The 25,776-nt window shown below is 43.3% G+C and overlaps 1 long non-coding RNA gene across 1 annotated transcript; it reads right to left on the bottom strand.

The window, feature by feature from the left end:
• Positions 1-1,414: 1,414 nt before the first annotated feature.
• Positions 1,415-25,328, bottom strand: LOC119801894. The gene is made up of 3 exons (XR_005283316.1): positions 25,093-25,328; positions 24,901-25,009; positions 1,415-1,473 (listed from the first exon to the last, which is right to left on the bottom strand). It is a non-coding gene; the product is annotated as an uncharacterized LOC119801894 (long non-coding RNA).
• Positions 25,329-25,776: the final 448 nt, after the last annotated feature.

The raw sequence follows: 25,776 nt of genomic DNA, 5'->3' as shown, positions 1-25,776 counted from the left end.
AATCCTAATAATTATTAACCATGCATTGCTAATAGTCCAATCAGTTTTTGTTTGTTTGTTTGTTTGTTTGTTGGGTTTTTTTGTTTTTATCTTATGCATATGGTGTTTTGGCTGTATGTATGTCTGAGGACGATGTGCACAGTTAGCATCCATGGAAGCAAAATGAGGATTCAGATCCCCTAGAACTGGAGTAACAGACAAGCTATAAGCCACCACATGGGTGCTGGGAATCTAACCTGGGTCCTCTGAAAGAACAGCTAGTATTCTTAACCACCGAGCCATCTCCCTAGCCCTCCAATCAGTTTCTTAACTGTCTATTGCTTGTGGGAGTCAGTTCTGTCCCTCGATCATGCGGATCTACCCAGGGACCAAGCTCAGGTAGTCAGACAGTGGGTTCCTTTACCCTCTGAGCCATCCCACTGGGCTTCTATTTTCATTAATAAAATATCACAGCTTTCCTGGGTTCAAGAGCAAGTTACATATACAGTACAAGATTAAAGTGTAATTTTCCCTCATAAGTTGCATCATTTGGTTAAAAGATTGTCCTACAATGTAATTGTGTCACACCAAAGTTGCATCTATATTATTGTTTTTGCACAAACTATTCGAGCTGGGAACATAGCTCTGAGGTACAGCATTTGCCCTATGTGTGCAAGAGCCTCGGCCCAATCCCTAACGCCACAATATAAATAAAAACAAGTAAATAAACCCAAATAATTTTATCATCAATGTTGGGCCTCTTGAAAACTATAGCATTCAGGGATGGAAAGACAACTTAGGGTTTAAGAGCACCTGCTGCTCTTTTAGAGGGCCTAAGTTCGGTTCCTCGCACCCACATCAGGCAGCTCACAACTACCTGTGGCTGCAGCTCCAGGGCAATGCTTCTTCCGGCCTCTGTGGACATCTTCTCACATGCACATCCCCCCCCCCGACATGCACACATGATTAAAAAATAAAATAAATGTTTTTTTTTCTTTTTTTCTTTTTTTTAATTAAAAATTTCCATCTCCTCCTCCCCCTTCCCTCCCCTCCCTTCCACCCATACTCCCCACTCCCTCCCTCTCCAGGCCAAAGAGCCATCAGGGTTCCCTTAACTATGTTAAGTCCAAGGTCCTCCCCACTCCCCCTAAGTCCAGGAAGGTGAGCAACCAAACTGACAAGGCTCACAGTGTGCCCGTCCATGCTGTAGAGTCCAAGCCCATTGCCGTTGTCCTTGGTTTCTCAGTCCTCCACCATCAGCCACATTCAGAGAGTCCGGTTTGGTCGCCTGTTCCATCAGTCCCATTCCAACTGGACTTGGTGGTCTCCCGTTAGATCTGTCCGACCGTCTAAATGGGTGGACGCACCCCTCACGGTCCTGACTTCCTTGCTCATGATCTCCCTCCTTTTGCTCCTCATCAGGACCTTGGGAGCTCAGTCCGTGCTCCAATGTGGGGCTCTGTCATTTTCTCCATCCATCGCCAGGTGAAGGTTCTATGGTGATATACAAGATATTCATTATCCTCCTGGATATTGGAAGTAGACAAGATTGCCAGGCAAAAAAATGGGAACTTGGGGGTGGGGTGGGATGGGGGATGGGGGGATGGGGAGAGAAAAGTGTGAAGTGGAGGATGGGGAGAGCTTGGGGGAATAGGATGGTTGGTATATAGGAAGGGTGGATATGGGAACAAGGAATTATATATCTTAATTAAGGGAGCCATCCTAGGGTTGGCAGAGACTTGACTCTAGAGGGGTTCCCAGGTGTCCAGGAAGACGCCCCCAGCTAGTTCCTTGGGCAGCTGAGGAGAGGGAGCCAGAAATGTCCAGATTCTATTGCCATAAATGTTTTTTAAAACTAAAACATTCATGAATTGTCAGGTGTTGCTCACCCCTTAGAATAAATTTCCAAATTTAGTTTGTTTCCAATCGTTGGGTAAAATGTATTTTACATCACAGAAGTCAGTTAGAGAAACAAGCTACAAGATGACTGATGAAATGAAAACCTAGCACAGGTCAGGTAACACTTAGCACACCCGAACACGACTAAGGGTTCATATGTAAGAGGCAGCGTTTTCCCCTCTCTGCTGTGGGAGCTCCTTCAGCCTGTAAGATACCAGCTCACTGGCATGGTCTCTAATGCTATAAATGCCAAGGTAAAGCCGCACTCCCTCTCTCTTCCGCCTGCTGCATTGGGTTCCTGTTAACCCGTTCCTACAGAGGCCTGTGATCTGTGAGTCTATCCCTAAATAAATAACCCTTTATTATACTCAATTTTGAACTAGCGTGGAATTTCTTTTTAGTGTCCTTCTTCACTTCTACTCACTTTAAACTTAATAATAGCTTGGCCAACACCACCCCAAACAGGTCTTTTTAAAGGCCATGGCATTGTACTTTCAATAGATACATTTTATTTTTTTTTTTTTTAGACAGAGTCTTACTATGTAGCTCTGGTTGGGCTGGAACTTACACTATAGAACGGACTGGACTGGCCTTGAACTCAGAGATCTGCCTGCCTCTGCCTCACAAGCTCTGGGATTAAAGGTGTATGTCATCACCCCAGCTCAATATATATATTTTAAGAAAAATAAAGAGAATAAATTTAACTAACATGTAGTAATCACAGATAATTCATGGTTATATAACTTTTCTTGGGGAGGCATGATCAAATAGCCACTCACCCCAGATTAACCAATAACAGACAAAAGAAATAATTCCACCCAAATATACATAATAGTATTACTGTGTGTGTGTGTGTGTGTGTGTGAGAGAGAGAGAGAGAGAGAGAGAGAGAGAGAGAGAGAGAGAGAGAGAGAGAGAGAGAGTCAAATACAAATACCAAGATTCAAGTATGGAATGATTTTGACCTTACTTGAAGTTATCTTCAGGAGAAATACTGAATCCTTAGAGAAAGAAATGACCCTGTCCTGATGCAATTTTGTTAATTATCCAAGAACCTTTCTGTAACTTTTATGTTTACTGATGTGCCAGATTACCATGGTTCCCTTGCTAATTGAGGGGAGTTCTCTATCCTCAGTCTTTGCTCAGAGGTTTGTTTTATCACCTATAGGTCAAACTATAGTTATTACATACCCTTCAGTTGATACTATATGATTGTGAACCTTAAGAAGACACACACTTCTCTGATTATGCTGTGTAAAACAACCTGGTGCAACAAGCTCTTTATCATGAGTGAGGTCAAGGATTAGATTAATATGGGGAATCTTTTATTGTTTAAAAGGTCATGTTGTCAAATATTCTGTCATCATCTGCAAGAATCAGGGCTTCACTTTCTAACAAATATCCCCACTGATGACGATGATGGTAATCAATAATAAGGGCCACTTAAATAGCACAAATAAAAGTCATGAAATGGATGAGGGAGCTTCCAGGCTGCCATTGTGTTCCTTCAGCCATTCAATGAACCTTTACTAATAATTTACCAAACACTGGGCACTAAGTTAGGCAGTGATAAGCAAGCTGGATGTGGTTTTCCTATCGCCCTGAGTTTTTCAATTGTACAAGAAATCGTCACACAGAATAATAATCACAAAGTCCAAAAAGACTTATGCAGGAGCTAATAGAAATAATAGCCAACATGGGGTGGGATGTGATACAGATTTGGAGGATAAAGAGGATTTATTCAGGCTATAATCAATAACTAAGATTATTATGATCAGGAACTAAAGTAAATGTATGTGTGTGTGTGTGTGTGTGTGTGTGAGAGAGAGAGAGAGAGAGAGAGAGAGAGAGAGAGAGAGAGAGAGAGAGAGAGAGAGAAAGGGTGATTTCTAGGGACATTCAGAGAGTGAGCACTAGTGCTTATAAGATGACTCAGCATAAAAGGTATGTAACACTTTCTGTGGTCACGGATGGACTGGAATCTTAAGACCCAGCTCATGGCTCCTCACATCTTCCCTTTGACATGACAGTCATCAGTATTCCAGCAGCAAGCCGCTCCACATCCTGAGTCCTGGAGTGCAGATGACACAGAACAATCAGAAACCATCCCATAATGGGCAGATAATATGAGCAGGAAGTGAACCCTGGTAGCTGAAGCCCTTAAAGCTCCATAGTTGATCATTATCACAGCATGATGATAGCAGTGGTTGCCAAGTGTGGTCCTCAGACTCCGTCGACCCTTGTGCACCCTCAGACCTTTTGTGAGTCAAAACTACTCTCGTGATGGTGCTGAGACACATTGACATTAGTGGCAGAGAACTAACTGTGGTTAAATTGTTGGCCCTTACATGTGTCCAAACAGTAACAACGGTTGTAGGACGCCGCTTGTTTCATTCCCTGCTGCTCAGCCCCAAAATAATCACACAGAAGATGTATTAATTAAATCACTGCTTGGCCCATTAGCTCTAACTTCTTATTGGCTAACTCTTACACCTTAATTTAACCCATCTCTATTAGTCTGTGCATCACCACGAGGTCGAGGCCTACCAGCAAAGTTCAACGTGTCTGTCTCCAGTGAAGGCTCCCTGGCTTCTTTCTTACTCTGCCTCCTTTCTCCCAGCATTCAATTTAGCTTTCCCCGCCTAGCTCTGTTCCCCTATAGCTTGCTATAGGCCCAAAGCAGTTCCTTTATTAACCAATGATATTCACAACATATAGAGGGGAATCCCACATTAAACAACAAACTGTATTTAGCACCATTGTCTTCTTCATCCTTTTCGGCTACAGTTGCAACAATAGCATCTTTACTTCATAGGTTAAAGAGGCACAAGAAATGACCACTTTGACTATTTAAAAAAAATTATTGATTCTTTGGAAATTTTGCATCTTGCACCCCAACTCATTTGCTAGTCTCTTGGTATCCAACTTTTACTCTAGTAGCTTACCCGCCCCAAAAGAAAACTTAAAAAGAAATAATAAAAAATTTTTAAAAAATGAGAAATATAAAAAATACAAACAAGAATATTATTTTAAAAACAAACAAAAAATCCAATCAAACAAAAAACACTTAATTCCTCCATCTCTCCTGCCTTCCTGTCTCTTCATTCATCTCAGCGGTCCTGGGAGAAGCCGCTTCTCACGCAGTAGTAGATGCCTTTGTCCAGACAGCTGTGCTTGCAAATGCTCGCTGTGAAATGAGCTGCTGGCCTGGTTCCAGTCCTCCGGCTTCTGGTACACAGCCAATACCGAACCCTCACCGAAACTCCTCTCAGATAACTTGCTGTTGCCCTCTTCATGGAGATCCTGTGGCTATGGTTCTTCAGAACCAGTCTCTTCACATCCTCCAGCAGATCACAGATGGGGTAGATGCTGGAGAGTGGCAACTCAAAGCCCTGGATATGTGCCTAGGTGGTAGGTGAGTTGGTCAGCCCAACCCACTGGGTTGCACCACTGTCCCCCAGACAGTCTAGGGGCGGAGCCAGATCTCCCACACCTGTAGTGAAGGGTAGAACCAGCCTTCTCAAGTGTGGGAGGGGCAGCTCTCCTATAAGGGACAGGACCAGCTCTCCCAGGTCAGAGTCATTGGGATCATTATCCCAGGGCCTGCAAGGTGGTAGGGTCAGCTCTCCAGTGAGGTGTGGGGCTAGCTCAGTACGGCCCTCTTACTTAAACACACAGTTCAATATGTGGTTCGCACGGGTCTCTGTGATAACACAGGCAACAGAAACCAACAAAGATGGAGCAGAACCTTAGACCCAGACATGGCCGCCAGCAGCAGTTTAAGCCCAGATGTCATCATGGCCCCAGGTGGCAGCACAGGCCTCTCAGATCAGCACAACCCAGCAGCAGCATGGTCACCAGACTCCAACATGGCCCAGGTGGCGGCCCAGATCCTGGACACCTGTTAGGCCTTCAATGGTAACAGACTCTATGATATCAGCACAGACCCTGGCTATGGCAGGGCCATGGACCCAGACATGGCCCTATGTTGCAGCTCAGGCCCAGACATCACCATTGTCCAGGGTGAAAGCACGGGACACTCAAATCTATATGGCCCCAGTGGCAGCATGACGCCCAGGCACCAATATGGCTTCAGGTGTTGGCCCAGACTCCAGGCATCTACACAGCTTCAGTGGTAACAGGAGCCAAGGACATCAGTGCAGACCCTGGCTACAGGAGGGCCACAGACCCAGACATGGCCCTTGCAGTAGCTTGGTCTGGATGGCGCCGTAGCACCAGATGGTAGTGCATGCCACTCTGATTGGCATGGCCCCAGCAGTGGCTCATCCCTCAGATCCCAGCATGGCCATAAAAGTCGGACATCCTTGTGGCCTTTGGTGGCACCACAGGCCGTGGACGTTAACACAGACCCTGGTTGCAGTAGGGCCACGGATCTAGACATGGTCCTCAGCACCTTGATGTCACCACAGTCCCAATGACAGCACAGGTCACTCAGATAAGCATCGCCCTGGCTGCAGGGTGGCCAAGATGGTGGCTCAGACTCCAGACATTCACACAGCCTCCAGGCATAGCAGGTGCCATGGAGAGCAATACAAACCCTGGCTGTGGCAGGGCTATGTTAATTCTTGAACTAAAGCTCTCACTGCATTTCAGAGTACCCTGCTTGTCTTGATGACCACTACTGGGACCATTTGACTACAAGACAAATTAGCCACATTTTCATTTAAAAATTATTTTCTTATTTGAGAGGGCCCACTGACAAATGGTGATTATTTGAAATTAATTGTTTGAAAATGTTCTCTTACCGATGATAAACTACAGATTCTTGGATAATTTGTGAAAAAATTACTCCTGCCACTCTAAGACTAATAACTCCAAAAACTTAATTTTTAAAATTATATCAGTTGTAACATAAATGGATATTGTCTTATCTAGGGTTTCTATTGCTGCAACAAAACACCATGAGCAAAAAATAAGTTGTGAAGCAAAGGGTTTATTTGGCTCACACTTCCATATTGCTGTTCATTATTGAAGGAAGTCAGGACAGGAACTTAAACAGGGCAGATCCTGGAAGCAGAAGTTGATATAGAAGCTAGGGAGGGGTACTATTCACTGGCTTGCTCATCATGACTTACTCAGCCTGATTTCTTTATAGAACCCAGGCATACCAGCCCATGGATGGCACCACCCAGAATGAGATGGGCCTTCCCACATTGATCACTGATTGAGAAAACGCTTTACAGCTGGATCTCATGGAGGCATTTCCTCAATTGAGGCTCCTTTCTCTCTGATGACTCTAACTTGTGTCAAGTTGACACACAAAACCAGCCAGTATAAATATAAAAGAAACATAGAAATATTAAAATATCTGTGTAACTCAATGAACCAACATTTTCTAAATAAGCAATGAACAACTTCACAATCATTAGTGGGCAAAAAGCATACTCAAAGTACCAGATAGACTTATAAATTTTAGTTTCAGAGTCTACATTGTATTAGTATGCTTTCTATTACTATAATAAAATACGTTATACAATTTTATAAAGAAAAGAGCTTTGTTTCACTTAGAGCTCTGGGAGGTCACAGGGACATGGCTTCTACATCATCTCAATTCTGCTCTGGTGAAGACCTCAAGGTGGGTGGTAGAGCACATGCAAGGTGGGGAGGTCAAATCCCAAACAGAAATCCAGCAAGACTCATGGTAATCTCCAGTTTTCTTCTTGAGCAGTTACTCCAGTACACGAGCACTCCCCAGTGACTGACGCTCCACCTCCAAGGTTCCTTCACCTTCCACATTCCCACACTGGAAACCAACCCAGTACATGAATCTTTTGTTGACAGTCTATCTCTTTTGCCTTGATACCAACCTTGTAGATACTACCACTGTGTCCTTGGGTTTGATCTACAGCATAATGGGGGAGATGACTACAATCCACAATCAAAACAAAAACTCTCACTTGTTGAGTTTTGATGTATCATCAAAGAAAGAGTCCGCACTTACCTAATGGGCTATTAATATCTTCCCCCATTTATAGCTACATGTCTGTAGGGAGCTAGAGATTTCTTACATAAACGTCAAGCTAAACAACCAACCCCAACAGATTGCAGAGAGGCTACGAGAAGCCATCTGTCTCCTATCATCAGACATGAAAAACCTTTTGCAAAAATGAGCACTACTATTCATCAAACACCTTTTGTAAATGTGCTTCCTCCCCCCCCCCCCAATATTGCTTAACATGTAATAGGTTTAACTCCTTTAAGGTATTAGCTTTAAAACATTTTTAAAATGTCTTGGTCCTAATTTCCTATATAACAAATACCGATAAAGTCAATGTACCAATAGCTAAATAGAAGCTCTTTGGGTCTTTAAGAATATAAATGGACTCAAGACACATATTTGAGAGTTATTGCTGTACCCTGACTGTGTTAGTAAGAGCCTAAAGAGACTTTATATAAAGCCTAAGGAAAAACTTTGTATGGAAACTTGAACAGGAAAAGTTTGACACAAATACTTATTAACCACAAGAGAGTAAGTATAAAGATGTAAGATGAATGCCAAATATTACTCTGAAGCCAAGAAAAAGTACCCAAGGAATGACAGGCTTCGAAGCAGGGTTCTTCCTCAATGCTAGGATTTGGATGTCATTAGAACATGCGAGGTTGAGGCCCTCCAGATAGCAGAAGGTCCTTGAAAGGCCTGATCGAGGTAAACAGAAAATCTCCCTAGAGTACGCGCTGCGCGTGCAGGGTTGAGCTGCTCTGCCACTGAGAGCGCTGTGGGCTGGGAGTATCTGATTCTTCCTTTCTCCTGCAATGTCCCTCCTGCGCCCTCTACTGACCAAATTTAGGTTTGCTGCAAAGGAAAAGGCTTTATACGTCTTCTGAAAGAGAGTGTACAAGTGAGAGAAACTGCACTCTGGGTGAAAAGAAATAAAGAAAAACAGCCAAGCCTCTCAGAATACAGTGCACCTACTAATATTTCCAAAACTGTTCCAGGGAATCACAGTTTAGTAAGCTGATCCTTGTGTGACATAGAAAATGGGCTCTCGGCCTTCTGTCTCTCTTACAAGCATCCATTATTACAGGATTCTAACATCCATGTGTTAAAAGGCACATCTGGAGAGAACCACCACATCAGGGAGGCTGTCAGGACCCCAAAGCATGGCGCTGTGGGGGAGTTAATTCTACAGCACTCTTTGTGGTAGTGCAGGAAGCAAAGGGATTGATGACTCAATGAGGGCAATTTAGCAAAATATATCAACAAGATGTCGCATTCGGCGACAATATTGTGACTATTTCCCCATTAGTCTAGATCTCTAGACATGTGGGCTTTGAAAATGGCCAAATTACACACATCTCCTGAGCTGGTGTATCCATGACACAGAGTCAAATCCCAAAGCTTCGAAAAAGACTGGCTGCTTTTCAGAGCTCACAGAAAGCTCCCAAGGTCTTGCTTGTCCTTCAAGTACTAGCTCAAGCACTGTATAGTCTCCTATTTGCCCAAGTCAGGATTGAATCTCTGCTATCCCTGGACTCTGCATCTTTTGTCTGTTTACATCTCCTCTGGAGCACTCCCCAGGGCTAACTTGTTTTGTCTGCCTGGCCCTTTCCCCATAGGCTGTGAGCATCTCAAGGGCAGGAAGGAAGCCTCATCCATCTCTGTGTCCCGAGAGCCAGGCACAGTGATTTGATGTGAACTAATCTCCCACCTGGATTTGTTGACCCAAATTAGTTAACATCAAGTGAACGCTAATCTTGTGCTTATTCCCTGCTTGCCGTGGGGTGGACCAACACACTTAGCTGGTTTTCACTGTGAGCAGCCTTCAAGGCATTTTGAAAACAGTGGTCTTCAGGGGCAATCACTTTGAAATAGGCAAAGTGCTCAGAATTTGTGAATCTGGAATGCAGGAAGATTAGAGGCTAATTCAAAACCCTGAAAAATAATCAGGCATTACATAGTACATCTGCTGTGACTTGTCTAAATGCAATGCTTCTCTTATCTCCCACCTTTAGTCTTCATCGTTCATCATTTAATACGGTACTAGTTGGTAGACTCTTAAGATAGTAGCAGGTAGGTTCCAGAGCTTCTTTCAAACCCCCTGGGGAAGGTTACACTGGTTAGGATCAACGAATGGGGTTGAAAGGCAGCCACAATGGTTCTCAAGTTTCAGTCCCTTAATTCCATCTGAGTTTATTTCTCATACTTGAAGAGTTCACTGTTGTCAGACTGTGATTCATGTGTCTCAGTGATGGAGATGACACTCACATTAAGACTCTGACTTCTCAAGGCAAAGTTAAAGCATGTAGGGATGCTGAGTCTTTGTATCCTGTACTTAGGCACAGAAGTGACATTATATAAGCCATAGCACTGTGAACAAAATCAGACACATGCACGCACCTCTGCTTACCTCAAGAAAGCTGAGAAGCATATTCCTCTCTGGTCCAAGAAGAGAAGGAAGCCAGATTGGTGAGCTCTTAATGTCCACTTAGAAAGGGTCACTCAGGTTTTATCAGTTAACGATGCACAAGTGATTCTCCCATGAGCCCACTCACTTGGACAGCAGCCCAGCACAAGCACCTAACAGAAAGAAGCAGGCAGAAAAAGCCACTTGCTGCTCCCACTGAATGCTTACCTGAGCAAAGGACCTATGGCAGGTCCCCCCACATGTCCAGAAGCAGAAACCCCTTGCACAGAGCAGAGGGGAGGTGTAGACTCCTGACCTTTCTCGCTTGTGACCTTATTTTTTAATTTTATTTCATCTCTTTATTAAAAAGATGCATTCGTTTTCTGTGTGTGCATAACTGAATGCATGTATGTTCGCCACATGCATGCAGGTGATCATAGAGGCAAGAAGAGGGCACACCCTCTTTACCTGGATTGGCTGCCACCAATAACTGGAGTTAAAGATGGCTGTAAGGTGCCCGATGCAACTATTTGGGAACCAAACCTAGGTCTTCGGCAAGAGCAATGGTGCTGTTAGCCACTGACTTTTCTCTCTGGACCCTCATTTCTCCTTTTCTTTTTTCTTTCTTTAATTGGCTTACAGAGTAGAGATTTCCCTATGGCATTTTCGTAAGTACTTAGCTTTGGTTGACTTTCCTCCCACCCAGTCGCTCTCCTATTTCCACGATCCCATCCCTGCTGAAACCCTTCCAGTCATGGTATTTCCCCTTGACACTCAAATCACATGTGTTCTGTCCCTCCCTTGTCTCCTCTAAAGGCTCTTTCTTCTCCTCTCATGGACCCTTAACCCGAAAACAAAACAGAAGTCAACTCTGAGAAGTTTCAGTTCTCTCCCGACCTGTCAGAACAGTGTCCGGGAATGCTTGAGGAGGATTCTGAGTGCTTGTGAGAACACTCTGAGAAAGCGAGACAAGAGTCTTGGGACCTTGGTCCTTCAAAACATGGATTTGTTCTTGGAATGTGTTTTCATGCTCCTCTCAGGTGTAGTGGAAAGGAGTGATTTTAATTCAGATTATTCATTATTACTTGTTGTTTCAAAATCAATTGTTTAAATGTCCTCTATGTGCCTCTACGAAAAAAAATTCTTCCCATGTGTGGCTGGTCCTTGTGATTGTGCACAGCCGGAACTCATAAGAACTTTGCTCATGTGACTTCTCTTAACCTTCAGAGTATAAATTGTCTGATGCTCTGTTTGCTACTGCATAAGACTTCAGTCTGCCTCATTGGCTTAATTCTCCTACATCCCACCACCTCTGGAGTGGTAACAAAAAGCGACTAATTTTATTTTTCTATTTGGTTAATAATATTATAACGGCATCTACAACAATTCTCTTAACAATTCTATAAATTCCTAAAAGAAATCTGAATACAAAAAAAAAATAGCAGCTCAGATACTCTTATATAACTACGGTGCTCCAAGTTTCACACTAAGTCCTCTTTACAAAGAGATGGCTTCATTTTGTAACCTATTGAGATTAGTAATTATTACTCTAGTTCAGTCAAGTAAACTGAGGCTCAAAGAGATAAGTCAAATGAGGTAGCCAGAGGTTATCTCAACCCCCCTCTGTCCCACTCACAGGAAACCCCACACAGTCACTTCACATCAAGTAGAACTTGCACATGCGGGCTGGCAACTAGAGTTAGACTCTGTATTATGTGAGAAGTGTAACCAGCAAACCAGTCATCAGCATGATCACAATACATGAGGACTAGTGTACAAAGGACGTGACTAGAACTGGTGGGCTTGGTCACCACACCAACTTCATTTCCTAGTAACTCACTGATCAAAATGCAGCCTTGTTGCATGGTCCAGAAATGCACTTCCAGCCCATGATGAAATAAGCACTCAAAAAAATTCCTATAACAATTAAAGAAGTATGTATATAAAATAGCTATTATTTTGCTTGATAAGTTATAGAATACTGGTTCTTAACTATATTATATAAAATAAAAACTTAAAAAAAATGTTAATGAGTATCAGACAGCTAATAGAACCGAGGTAAACAGGAAGATGATTATATCCATATGGCTGAAGCGACAGACACTTAGCTTCAGATGAATGCTCATAGAACTTTACATGATCAATTGTGTACAGCTATGGAAGAACAAAACTAAACAGAGACATTCAGGAGCCAGGGTGGTGGCAGCACACACCTTTAATCCCAGCACTTGGGAGGTAGAGGCAAGTGGATCTCTGTGAGTTCCAGGCCAGCGTGGTCTACATAGTGAGTTCCAGGCCAGCCAGAGATACATAGTGAGACCCTGTGTGTAAAACAAGAAAGAAAGAAAGAAAGAAAGAAAGAAAGAAAGAAAGAAAGAAAGAAAGAAAGAAAGAAAGAAGAAAGAAAGAAAGGAAGGAAGGAAGGAAGGAAGGAAGAAGGTGGAAGGAAGGAAACAGGAGAGGAGACAGAGCTCTTAAAATTATGAGCAGAGAGTCCAGTTATAAATGATGCTTTCTAAGGTTTTTAGTTGAAAACAAACTTTCTCTCATCCTATATCTGATTTTATGCACATGGTCGAGTGCTACTGTACACAGCATTCATGTAAGCAGTGTAGGTTCATTGCTGCTGCTGCTGCTGCTGCTCCACCCAGTAAACTGCTTAGTTAACAGTGCTCCAGGACTCAGCACAATGCCTTGCAGGCAGTCTCTCAGGAAGTATTTGTTGAATGAATAAATGCGTAGGGAGCGGGACAAAACAATTCCAGAACTGAAGCTGAACCCATCTGAAGGGGAGATCTCCTTTCCCTTGAATATTACACTGTGGTGGTGAATGTCACATGTCAGTTTGACCTAGCCAGGGAAGCCAGGCATTTGGACAAACATTCTTCTGGGTATGTTCACAATGGCATTTGTGGATGAGATGCACATCCCAAATGCACAGACAAAGTAAAGGCGATGGTTCTCTCTGAAGTGCTGGGCCTCCCACAGTGCCCTGATGAGAATCCAACAGTGGAATAAGACAGGACTGTGGCAGGCTGTGGGCTGGGGCATTGTCTCTTCCAGCTGCCGGGTGTGGGCTGAAACATTAGCTCTGCTTAAGTTTCAATCCTGCAGCCATGAGACTGAAACTCCCACTGGATCCTGGGCCTCCAGCTTCCCCACGGTGGATCTTATGCCTTTCAGTCTTCAATCACATGAGCCAATTCCTTTCTACATCCTGCTGGTTGTGTTTTACTGGAGCAGCTTGACTAGTTCCTAGCTACAAGACATATTTCCGTCAAGACAGTAACTGAGATATTTACCCATCCAATGGAGGGGGGCACTGAGGGGCCCAATGTTAAAATGACTATGCATAAGATGATTGTTGGGGGACACTGCTAGTTCATTTACCATTTTCCCAGACTCGAAATAATCACACTGAAACTATATTAATTGCAATACTGTTTGGCCAATAGCTTAAGGGTATTTCTAGCTAGCTCTTACATCTTAAATTAACCCATTTCTAGTATTTTATATTTTACCACGAGGCTTGTGACCTACAGGCAAGGTTCCAGCTGGCAGCTTGTATCTTTCTCCTCTGGCATCTACATGGCATCTCACTGGCTCCACCTTCTTCCTCCCAGAATTCAGTTTAGGTTTCTTGCCTAGTTCTACTCTGCCCTATCACAGGCCAAAGCAGCTTCTTTATTCATTAGCCAATAAAAGCAACACATATACAGAAGGACCTCCCACACCAGATGATTTAAAAAGAAGAAAAGAAAAATGAAACAAAAACTGTAGGCAACTGAGCTGGCTGGAAACTGTGACTCTAAGTCACCCAGTAAAGATCTGTAGACTAGGGACATTACTGCGTGTTGGGTTGGAGTGTGAGAAGGGCTGGGAGAGAAAACTCAAGGTCATCCCAGGGTGCCCTCCTCTTCTTTTTTTTTTTTCCCTTCTAAAGCCAATTTTCAATTCTTATCCTCATTTTTACCGAAATAAAAGACTCATACTCCAAAGGGCCATACTTCACTTCACTTGTTATGAAGGAGCCCTTGTTGTTCAAAAGATTGAGTACAAGGGCTGGGCCGTCTGGCCCTTTCTGAGGGGCATTTTCAGACACTCAGTTCAAAATGCCTGCAGGGTCCCTGTTCACAAACAGCTAACTTCTTCCCAGTTTAACCCTTCAGTCAAAGGACAATGAAGCACAACAGTATCTTCTATTTAAGAAAGCTAAACTTTATTACAAATTTTCCTTCTTCACTCAGTCATAAACTGTAAAGTGCTACCTGCTCGGGGTTCTTTCTATGTAGCCAAGCTGTGCTGCCCTTGACTTGGGTGCAAAGGATCTTCCTCAATAATGAGTGTCTGCCAGCGCACATCATGATCAAGGTATGTTTGAACTCAGCCCTGAGTTTGGCAGGTAGTTTTCTCATTAAGGTGAAGACCTTCCATCCCCATAACTTGAAGCCGACTCTGTTGGGACTTCTGAGACAAGGGTTACAATGATCGTTTCCTCCAAACAACCAACTTGAAACAAATAACAGGGAAGAAATGGCCATGCCAATGGCATTTTTGAAGGGGAATGAAGCTATATTTTCAAGAAGCATCAGAAAATAATGGAGCTTTCAGTTCAGCTGAGATATAAAGTATCTGATACAGATCTGCAAGTGTAGGGGCAGGACTGGACTCCTAAGAAACAGAAAGAAAGTCAATAGCCATATGCATCTTCCCATATCTGATTCTCATACAATAATCAGGGATTACAACATCCAATCTCATTTTTGTGTGAATGTTCTTATTGAAGCATATCCTTCACACAGACACCTTCATAAAAGCACAACTCAATCAGTTTGCACTAAATAGACGCAACCTGAGTCAAGAAATAAAAGTGTCAAAATCCGCTACTGCCTTGACCTTGATGCCTTCAAAAAGCTAATTTTGAAAATAGTTTTTTCAGCTTTTATACTTTTGACATTGGAAGGATAGCCAACTCTCCCCTCTCCTTTACCCAGAAGTCCACTGTGAATTTTCCCAAACATCCATCTAACAAGAGCATCCCTAGCACATGTCTTCTCCAGACTCAACGTTTTCTTCTCCCAACCCATCCACAGATGTTGTCCATAGGAAGATAAGATGGATTGAGTATCAAACTGCCCTCCAGGAATATGACTTCCACTTGGAATCCACAGCTCGGGAAAATGCCCAGCCTGCTCACATTCTCTGCCTTGATAGAGAAGTTCAAAGGAAAACAGAGACAACATAATCCCTTCCCTGTGCTGATATCCTCATTTACATCCTCACCATATTAATTTTCTTTGTTTCAACTTGATTCTAAAGTCAAGGAAGGCTTCCTGCACAGGGTGAGGCCTGCATTGGACGGCCTATCATGTCTAAATGGTCTAATACCATCCACTGATAAAGTCAGTATGACACCAACACTAAGCTGTTATTTTTCAAATAACAATGGTAACATTTAATTAGAGTTTAACCTGGCAGCCTGCTTCCCCCTAATGACGTACAAGACACCACGGTTCCCTGAAACACGAAAGATCTACATTCAGAGTAAATACCACATGTCAAGGAACTGAACAGTCCTAGTGACTAATTATGCATCTCACCGTCATTAATTAGATGCCATTCAAGTAGCTTGGGCAGTAGGGACAGTAGGATTTTGGTCCTTTATATATGATACCAACTTAGATGATGCCTTTTTTAGGCTACTACAACTGCTTTATAATAATTATTTCGACTGAGTGAGGCCCCAAAAATTATCTCCTCAATCAGTGAAATGATTGATTATGTTTCTTGATCCCATTTCAACAAAAAACATAATAGAAGAAAGCCTAGCATCATCTCTGACACATAATAGGTTCCTTGTAAACTGTAGTAATAAGCATAGTAAATGTCCACAGTTGTAAAATGTCTATCTTATGTTTAATTACATCTGTGTGGCGGGGTGGAAGGTGATGACCTGAGTATGGGTACTCAGAGAAGCCAGAGATGTCAGATCCCCCTGGAGCTGGAATTTTAGGCAGTTGTGAGCTGCCCAGCATGAGTACTGGGAACCAAACGTTGGTCCTTTGAAAGAGCAGTCTGTGCTGCTGAGTCATCTCTCTAGCCCCAAATGTTATAGTTATAAATTCAATCACTGTCATAGCCCAGGCTGCACTGGACTGTGGGGAAAATCGTCTTTCTCACTTTAGCATTCCGAAGTCATCTATTAGAGCCACTCACTCTCCCATGCCACACACATCGCAGGGTACTTGCTCAGTGCTAGGCATGGCTTCCATAGATAGGGACTGCCAAAAAACTCCCTCCTGGCAATTTACAATGTACAGTATTAGAGGCTCTGAGAAATTCTTCAAGGGAAAGATTGATATATACATGCACCTAATCATACACACATTATGCATACATACATGATAAATAATTACAAATAAAAAGATAACATGATACAGATTTGAAGCTCAGAAAATATAAAGATAAGTTCATAGATGATAGATGATAGAGATTAGATAGGTAGGTGGATAGATGATAGATATTAACAGACATAGATAGATGATAAATTATAGATATAAATATAGATAGATATAGATTAGATAGAAGATAGATATAAAGACAGACAGATAGAGATAGATAGATAGATAGATAGATAGATAGATAGATAGATAGATGATAGATAGATAGATAGATAGATAGATAGATAGATAGATAGATAGATAGATAGATGATAGATAGATAGATAGATGATAGAGAGAGATAGATGATAGATAGATAGATAGATAGATAGATAGATAGACAGACAGACAGACAGACAGACAGATAGATGATAGATAGATAGATAGATGATAGATAGATAAACTTTTGGTCTTTTCCTTGGCAGTGATACCTTGTTGTCACAGTCTCCTGTTCCCACTATGACACAATGGTATACTAAGGAACACTCTCAGTCATGGAGCAAGATCACACTGACGATACCCTGACCAAGATTCTCTCCCTACCTACACTCTAGCCAAGCTCTGAAACCTTTCCTGACTTTATATCAAGCTTGGCCCATAAAGACTTGAAAAAATCACTTACATGGTTTCTAACAGCTCGAGGCTCCATCCTCAGGATGACTGACCCTTGACCATCTTCAAGTGCCTTCCAGAGGAAACTCGAAGCTTCCAGAAGAATGTCTTGTCTGTTTGAAGAGTCTCTATAGATAGCGCTTATCTCCCACACTGTATGGGAGGGAGGAGACTGACTTCATTAAGTACCGCTTAGCAAACCCAGACAGGTTTCACAGAGACCAAGTCCTCCATTCCAGCTTTTATAAAATGTCACTTTCCAGGCTGTCCTGATCCTCCCCTGACTCCTTCCTACTCCTCCATCCTTCCTTTAAGATGTCTAGCCAGCTCTGCACAAAATTCGGTTTTTCCATCTATTGCGCTAGCACACTGTTGATTGAATCTGTGCTTACCACTTCCATGTCTGTTTTGTTGATCCTTGACAGCCCATCAAAGGTCCGTCTCCACACCAAAGCACCATCAGGCAGCACTTGCCCAGCTTGACCCCAAAGGATCAACTTGATACAATGCTAAGGCTCTGGCAAGGTTTGAGATTAGCCTGTCCCCCAAAAGCAGTCACCAATATGCTTGTTACAAATTCCAAAACTCCCTTGGAGTCACACAGAGTCAGCTAAAATTCTAGCTGGTCCTTTTAATGTCACTGTGTAATCTCTGTGGATCCAAAGGGTAATGGTAAGAATTCCTAAGTGTGAAGAAGGCGGGGGCCCCCCTGATGTTTGCTCTCTAGTTCGCCTGTGTCTGTGCTATTTCTCAGCCCCAGTGCTGCTCTCTGTCACTCAAGATGCAGATGTAGAAATCAGCCTTCCCTTAACTGGGGAAAGGAAGGGACCAGAGAGAGAAACCTTAGCCAGCAGGAATCCGTCATTTCTGTGAAGCACACATGATGTGTATGCAGACACACACACACACACACACACACACACACACACACATACCCTACATATTTTTCCAAGCAAAGGAAACATTGTGTGCAAAAATGGACACTCCAGACAAATCATGAATGCCCTGAGTGTTGTTCACTGTTGTTCCACCTCAGCAAAAGTGAGTGCTGTCTTTACTATAATTCTTCTCAAATCTGTGTGGACAGGTCAGCTCTTTACACCTTTAACTTCGGCGTTAAACTCCAGGTCACCAGTTCTCCAAAGGGGATCTCATGGCATGACCTACAATCACTAGCAAGTGATTACACTTTCAGACACCAAAGTCTTCCTCTGCCTAAACCATATCCACAAGGATCCCAAGGAAAATGGCCTTTAATGAAGCAGCTGTGACATAAGAAGGTATTCCCAACCTTCACTTGGCAATGGTCCCCATATATTTATCTCTCTCTACTGTAGTATACAATAATGCCCCCAATGTATAATTAGAGCCTAATTCCTAGAATCTGAGTATATGGTCTCATTTCACAAAATAAGATCTTACAGATATAATAAAATAGGAATAAAATGGTGAAATTACACTTAACCAGACAGTTGGGCTTAATACAACTATAAATAAAAAGACAAAAAGAGGCTGAGGAGATGGCCCAGTATGGCCATGGAAGCATGAAGACCTGAGTTTGAGCCCACAACTGATGTTAAAAAATAGAATGGGTGTGTTGGGGCTAAAGAGATGGGTCAGTGGATAGAGCACTTATAGTTCTTACAGAGGATCCAGATTTGAGTCCCAGACTCCAGGCACCCACAACTCCAGATCTAGGATACACATGATACACAGACATACAAAATACTAATGCACATAAAATAAAATGTTAAAAATTTTAATAAAAATGTTAATGATGTGGTGGTGTGCATTTGTAGACCCAGGTCTGAGATCATGTAGGCTGGCAGACCTTTAGGGCTTACTGAATAGACAGCCTAGACTAAATAGCAATAAAAGATCCTACAAATGTAAAAAGGAATGATACCCAAGGTTGACCCATCTTCCACACATCTTCATACAGGAGAGAGAGAGAGAGAACATGATCTAAGCCGGAATAAAGGAAGCATGACAACAGAAACCAAGGTCAGAATAAGATAAGGGAGAGGCCTCAAGCCAAGGAAGGCAGAAGGGACACAGCCCTGCTGACATCTGCATAGCTGTGAGGTAATAAATTTGTAAACTGATATCCTTCATAGAACATACTCTTTATACAATATTTAAATTTATCCATTTTAAAACTTACTATCTATTTAAACTCATCCAAAAATGTTCATGGTATTGGGGCTTTGACAAAGTTGTTATGTATTTTTCTAATATACATCAAATGGACATTATTATTAAGTCTATTATCATTATCCCCAAATGTCATGCAAACAGCAGTGTGTGCCCTGCTTTAGAAAGTTCTGGACAAAGTGCCCAGGTCCTCAGGATGGAGGACCAGAGTTCTCCATGGCTCTCCCTCTCACCTTGGCTGGCCTGTGTGACGTGGATTCCCATCTGTACGCTATGAATATGTTTTATTAGCATTGGTTAATAAAGAAGCTACATTGGCCTATGGCAGGGCAGACTATAGTTAGTTGGGAAAACTAAACTGATTGCAGGGAGAAATTAGGCAGAGTCAGAGAGATGTCATGTAGCTGCCAAGCGAGAAAGATGCCAGAACCTTACCTGTAAGCCATAGCCTTGTGACAATATACAGATTAATAGAAATGGGTAATTTAAGAGCTAACTAGGAATACACCTAAGCCATTGACCAAACAGTGTTGTAATTAATATAGTTCCTGTGTGTTTACTCAGGTCTGGGCAGCCAGAAAACAAAAGAGCAGTCTCTGTCTACAAAATGGCACCAACATGGGACAACTACATCCACATAAAAACTGAGAGAGCTTCAGAAGGGATTCCAGACACAAAAGAACAGAGTTAAGCAGGAATTCTTGATAGAATCATTTTCTCTGGTGGGCTCTGTTTTCTAGGGGCAAGCAGAGACACGGTTCCTTTAAGAGAGGCTTTGTAACTCAGCATTAAAATTTTTGCAGCTCTTTTTAAAAGTCCTGCCATCAAACACTTAAATGGTGTTTATAAACAGCCACCAGCATGCTTCTCCACCATGAAGCTAGACTCTCAGAAAGTCATGGTGTGGGGTGGATCAAGCCACCAAAGCAGCAGCTTTAATTCTAGCCATATCGCTTAACAAATAAAAAACTCATGTGGCCAGAAAAAGAGAGATATACAATAAAGACAGATTCAGACAAAAAAAAAAAACCACCTCTAAATGGTTTACAGTGTATTTAAAACTATGTGTAGGCTTAGAAGAAAAAAAGAAAAAGGTTAGAAAAAGTCCTTAAAAAAGAAATATAGTTGGGTGGGGTGGCACATGCCTTTAATCCCAGCACTCTGGAGGCAGAGTGAGGCAGATCTCTGTGAGTTTGAGGTCAGCCAGGTCTACAGAGTGAGTTCCAGGACAGCCAAAGAAATGCAGAGAAAGCCTGTATCAAAAAAAACAAAAAATAATAATAATAATAAATATTTGTATATAAATAATATAATAATATATTATATATAGTTATATATAGCTATATAGATTATATATTGTACAATATATAATATATAACTAAATATACATAATAAAAACAATAGAGTTTTTTTTAAAGCCACTTAAAGATGAAAATACACAGAGTCTAGATACTGTGTTTTTGGGTTGTCTTTGAATTGTTTGACTGTTGAGGAAGGCAGAACAGCTGCTAAAAGACATTTGATTATAAATGCTGCCAGATTAATGCAACCTATATATTTTGAAAATGCCTTGACTTCAAAATTTAAGTCAAAATATATCCTACTTTGGAGAAGAGGTTTTGCTTTTGTTTCCAAAGGAAATGAGAGGCTGCGGATTCATTCTGGGTTAAGAAAATAAGGTTTGATCAAGGAAGATCCCCTGAAAATTTTCTAAGGGGAACAGATGGCCCAGATGATCCAACATCTCAGAGCACCTCTCTTACAGTTTCCTCTGAGTTCTACATCCAGAACGGCCTCAAGAATGCTCGCTGAGATGATCCAGGCTCACAGAATCCTCCAGTCAGGACTTTACTGTAATCCTAACTTTCCTTAAATCCCCATAAGATTATCAGTGCCTCCAATTACCATGAAGTAGCCTAGAAAACTATGGCCCCATTCCCCCCAAAAATGGACTATGGATGTTTGTCATTGTTAGATTGTTGGTTACAAGTTATTATTGATAATGGTCAGGAAAAAGTTAAACAAAGGAGATTAGATTCAGATTTCTTGTTCTGAAAAGAAAGAAGGGAAAGTGCTGTGGGATAATGCTCCTGTATGCTGTAAAGATTTGTCATCATATTGTTTTAATAAAACACTGATTGGCCAGTATCCAGCCAGGGTGATCAGACTAGGAGAATTCTGGGAAGAGAAAGGCTCAGTCTGTAGTCACCACCCAGAGGAAAAGGAAGCAAGATGAAAATGTTGCACTGAGAAAAGGTCCCAAGTCACATAGCTAAACATAGATAAGAATTATGGATTAGTTTAAGTTGTAAGAGATAGTTAACAATAAGCCTGAGCAAATAGGCCAAACAGTTCAAAATTAATATAAGCCTTGGGACTGAATGTTTGCGGGACCAGGCAGGACAGAAACTTTCATTTACACCTGCACATAGACGCTCCCACTCACCAGGACTGGCCTTGAACTTGGACTCACTTTGATACTCTTGGTTCTTTGTTTCCTCCTCTGAACAGGTCAGGTAGACCTGCTGATACAAGGACTCTGCGGCACAGTCATGGCTGAGCAGATCACAGACCACTAGGCCTGAGTCTAGCACTAAGTACATTCCTTTCATCTTCATTCTCTAGCAGTGCTGACCCAGGAAGCTGAGCTTGGCAGCAACAGTAGTAGCAACCCCGTTTTCCCATTCTCATGTTTCCTGCTGCGGTTCCTTTGTGGTGGGTTTAGTGGACATTAAAAACAGCTGCTTAGCATGTCACTCCTCTCCTCGTGGACCACTGACTTCTGCTCCTAAGGCACAATGATAAGTCAACAGAAACCACCAAGAAAAAGTCCAAAATATGTGTCTTAAATGAGGCCTCCAGGAACTGCCAATGGTAGGATTGAATGTTCCAGGACTCAGTGAGTTTGTCTTTAAATGGTGAAGATCCTAATGCATTCAGAGTATTTGTCAAAAATGGCATATGGTCACCTGGTGATGTAGTTCCGTATAAAGAGTGTGCCTAGCACGTGCAGGGCCCTGAACACTTTCTTCAATATCACAAAAGAGGGGTGGCATGTTAGCTCAGCTGGGAGAGTGTTTGCATCCCAGGACCACAAAAACTGGACATGGTTGGGCATACCTGTAATCTCATCACTAGGGAGGTGGAAGGCAGGAGGATTGTATTGGAGGTCGTCTTTGGCCACATAACGAGTTTGAGCAGAGATAGAGAGGGAAATGGGGAGAGAGAGAGGAAAGGGGAGGGGAGAGATTTCTGCTAAATTTCCCAGGACACTAAGTGGTCAATGAATGTTAACTGAGCCTAAACTGGGAGCAATAGCCATTTTCTAAGTATGCAGAGTGACAGAGCCTATACGAGGGATCCTGATACAAAGAGCAGGGGACCAGATCTTTTTCTGGGGTTGGGGTGTGTCCTCGAGAAGTACACTGGTGTGGAAGATAGGACTGTTGTCTGTGCTGTGTTGTGTTTCTTTTTCAGGGAATTGAGCTCTAAGGTCTTGCAAGGCTGATGGTTTAGAACAGTGGTTCTCAACCTTCCTAATGCTGTGACCCTTTAATACAGTTCTCTGTGTTGTGGTGACCCCTCCCCAACATAAAATTATTTTATTGCTACTTCATCACTGTAAATTTGCTACTGTTGGGAATCATAATGTAAATATCTGATATGCAGGATATCTGATGTGCAACCCTCAGTTGGGAACTGCTGGTTTAAAGGCACTATTTTGAGATGTTTAGGAAGCATTTACTATGTTTTCAACCAATTTTCATTTCAGTGAAAGAAGTAAACATGAGTAATGTGGTAGGAGGGCACAGGGACAAGAAAAAGTCCGCAGGCACAGGAAAGGGTTTCCAGCGTGAGAGTTGACTTAGGAACCATAGGTCTGTATAGACGGCGCTTGAACAGGACCTTGTTTCTCACTGCACTCCCCAGTGCTAGTGTGCATCTGCTGCCAACGCCTGCCCCCTTGTGGAAATCTTTCAAACTGCATGTAGCCTTCACACAATGCTTTTGAGTAAATGGTTTCAGTGATTCAACAAGCCCTGTGACTTACAAAAATCACTAGCCCAGGATATCACATCCAATGTAGCAGACAGCAAGGAGCGGGGCCAGTTCTGCTCTCACGCCCTCGATCCCGCACACCTGCACTGACACCACCCGGGCCAGCTCTTCTACTGTTTTGCACAGGCGAGGTGCAGGGCCTTTCTGTATGGCTGTCCTTAGTGAGGGGCAGCACCAGCTCTTTTGTTCTCGAGCGCCCCCCCCCCCCCCCGTCCCCGAAGCCGGCTCTGCTGCCTGTCAAGATGGCAAGAGGTGGGAAAGAGGAGGGCGTATTTCCCTCATCCTTGCCACCCCATGGCAAATGAGGAAGGAGGTAGGGGCAGCTCTCCTGCTTTCACTCCCACAGGCCTGGCTCACCTGCCCCCACGTCCTCCCCGCCCTCTCCCAAGCCCCCTGCCAACAAGGTCAGCTAGTGTGCTGCCCCAGCAAGGTGCAGGGTTCCCTCTCCCATATGCTGCAGCTGGTGAGGGGCAGGGCCAATTCTCTCACGCTCATGGCCTGTGGCCAGCTCTCTCACCTGAAGGGAGGGCTCATGGCAGATGAGGGGGCAGTGCTGGAGAGCTCGCCTGGGTGGTGAGGTAAAGCTGACGGACTGACCAACATTGGTACCGCTCAGGCCCAGAACCGGGATTACAAGTTAGCCCATCCCAACATCCACCTTGTCTATGAACTGCTGGCGTGTATGAAGGGACCAGACCTGCAGATCCGAAGCTACAGGACCTCCACGACACAGGACAACAACAGCATGTCCAGAAGGAGTCCCGGTGAGGGCCCAGGATCATGGGTGTAGCCAGTGGAAGCCAGAGCCTTGAACCAAACCAGCGACTCACTCAATTAACAAAGATGTGGAGTTTGACTCACTGGGCCACACTATAGCTTCTACGCTGAGATTTTTGTTTGGTTTTGGTTTTGGGGGTTCTTTTGGGGGGGGTGGTACTTTTAAATTTTGCTTTGGGGGGAGGTTGCAAGGCCAGAAGGTATGAGAGAGGGGACGAGGAAATGAGTGGGATCAGGATGCTTGATGTGAAATCCACGACGAATCAATAAAAAGTTTTAAAAAAAAAAATCACTGACCAAACTCATTTCGTGATGCGGCACCTGCCTCCCGCGTGTGCTCCTCTAACTGCATTCCCACCCGCCTGCATTCTCCCAGAAGACACCTCAGTGGTTCCTTGGTAATTAAACAGATGAGGTAAACTTGGGAGTCAGACTAGAGTTCAGAACTGAACCAATTCATTCCCAAAGCTGTGCGACTTTGGGGAGGTGAACCAGTCTCTCCCGTCCTGTTCCTCGCGAGTGAAATTAACAACATTAACAACATCTGCTGCCTAGAGTCGTTGCAGAGTCAAGGGAGAAATCTCCCCGGGAAGGTCATGGCCCCCAGTGCCTACCTTGCTGGCTATGGCAGACTCCTGAACTTTCAGCTTCCGGATTAATCATTTGTGAACCACCCCATAACCGATGAAGCTGCCTCTGCTGTGGAGACCCTGCGGTCTGGTGCTACAAGGAAACAAAAACTTAGCACACGCACAATTTGGCAAGGACAATGGTAGAATTTTAGGCCAGTCCACACCGCACCCCACCTGCGGTTGTTGTCCACTCGCTTGGATCTGTCCTCTTTTGGGGGGCCCGCCACGCAGCTCCCAAATAAATCACAGTGGGAGGCTTAGTATTACTTATGAATGGCCAGCCTTGGCTTGGCTTGTTTCAAGCCAGCTTTTCTTAAATTATCCTATCTATCTTTTGCCTCTGAGCTTTTATCTTTCTCTATTTCTGTATACCTTACTTCTTTCTCTGAGGCTTGCTGTGTAGCTGAGTGGCTGACCCCTGATGCCCTCCTCTCCTTGTTCTGTCTTGCCCGCCCTCCCTTCTATTTATTCTCTCCGCCCGCCAGCCCCACCTATCCTCGCTCCTGCCTCGCTATTGGCCATTTAACTCCTTATGCGACCATGGGGTGTTTTAGACCGGCAAAGAATCAGAGCTTCTACAGAGTTAAACAAATGCAGCATAAACAAAACAACACATCTGTCTTTACCTCCTTAAACAAAGGTTCCAGAGCATAAACAAATGTAACACACCTTAAAATAATCTACAACACCCGTCCTTCAAAAGGAACACTACAGATAAGGGTTTGGGGCACTGGCTTATTTAGAACACTGGTCTGAGGGGAAAGGACTGGGGGCAGGGAACCCAGGAAGAAAATGGGGGAGGCAGCAGGGAGCCAACACATTTCACTTTATGCAGTTGGGTCAGTACTAGGCAGTTGA

This window comes from Arvicola amphibius, chromosome 1 (genome assembly GCF_903992535.2).
Source record: "Arvicola amphibius chromosome 1, mArvAmp1.2, whole genome shotgun sequence".
Classification (NCBI taxonomy): domain Eukaryota; kingdom Metazoa; phylum Chordata; class Mammalia; order Rodentia; family Cricetidae; genus Arvicola; species Arvicola amphibius.
The sequence above is the reverse complement of the archived record's forward strand: the minus strand, read 5'-3'. Positions and strand labels throughout refer to the sequence as shown.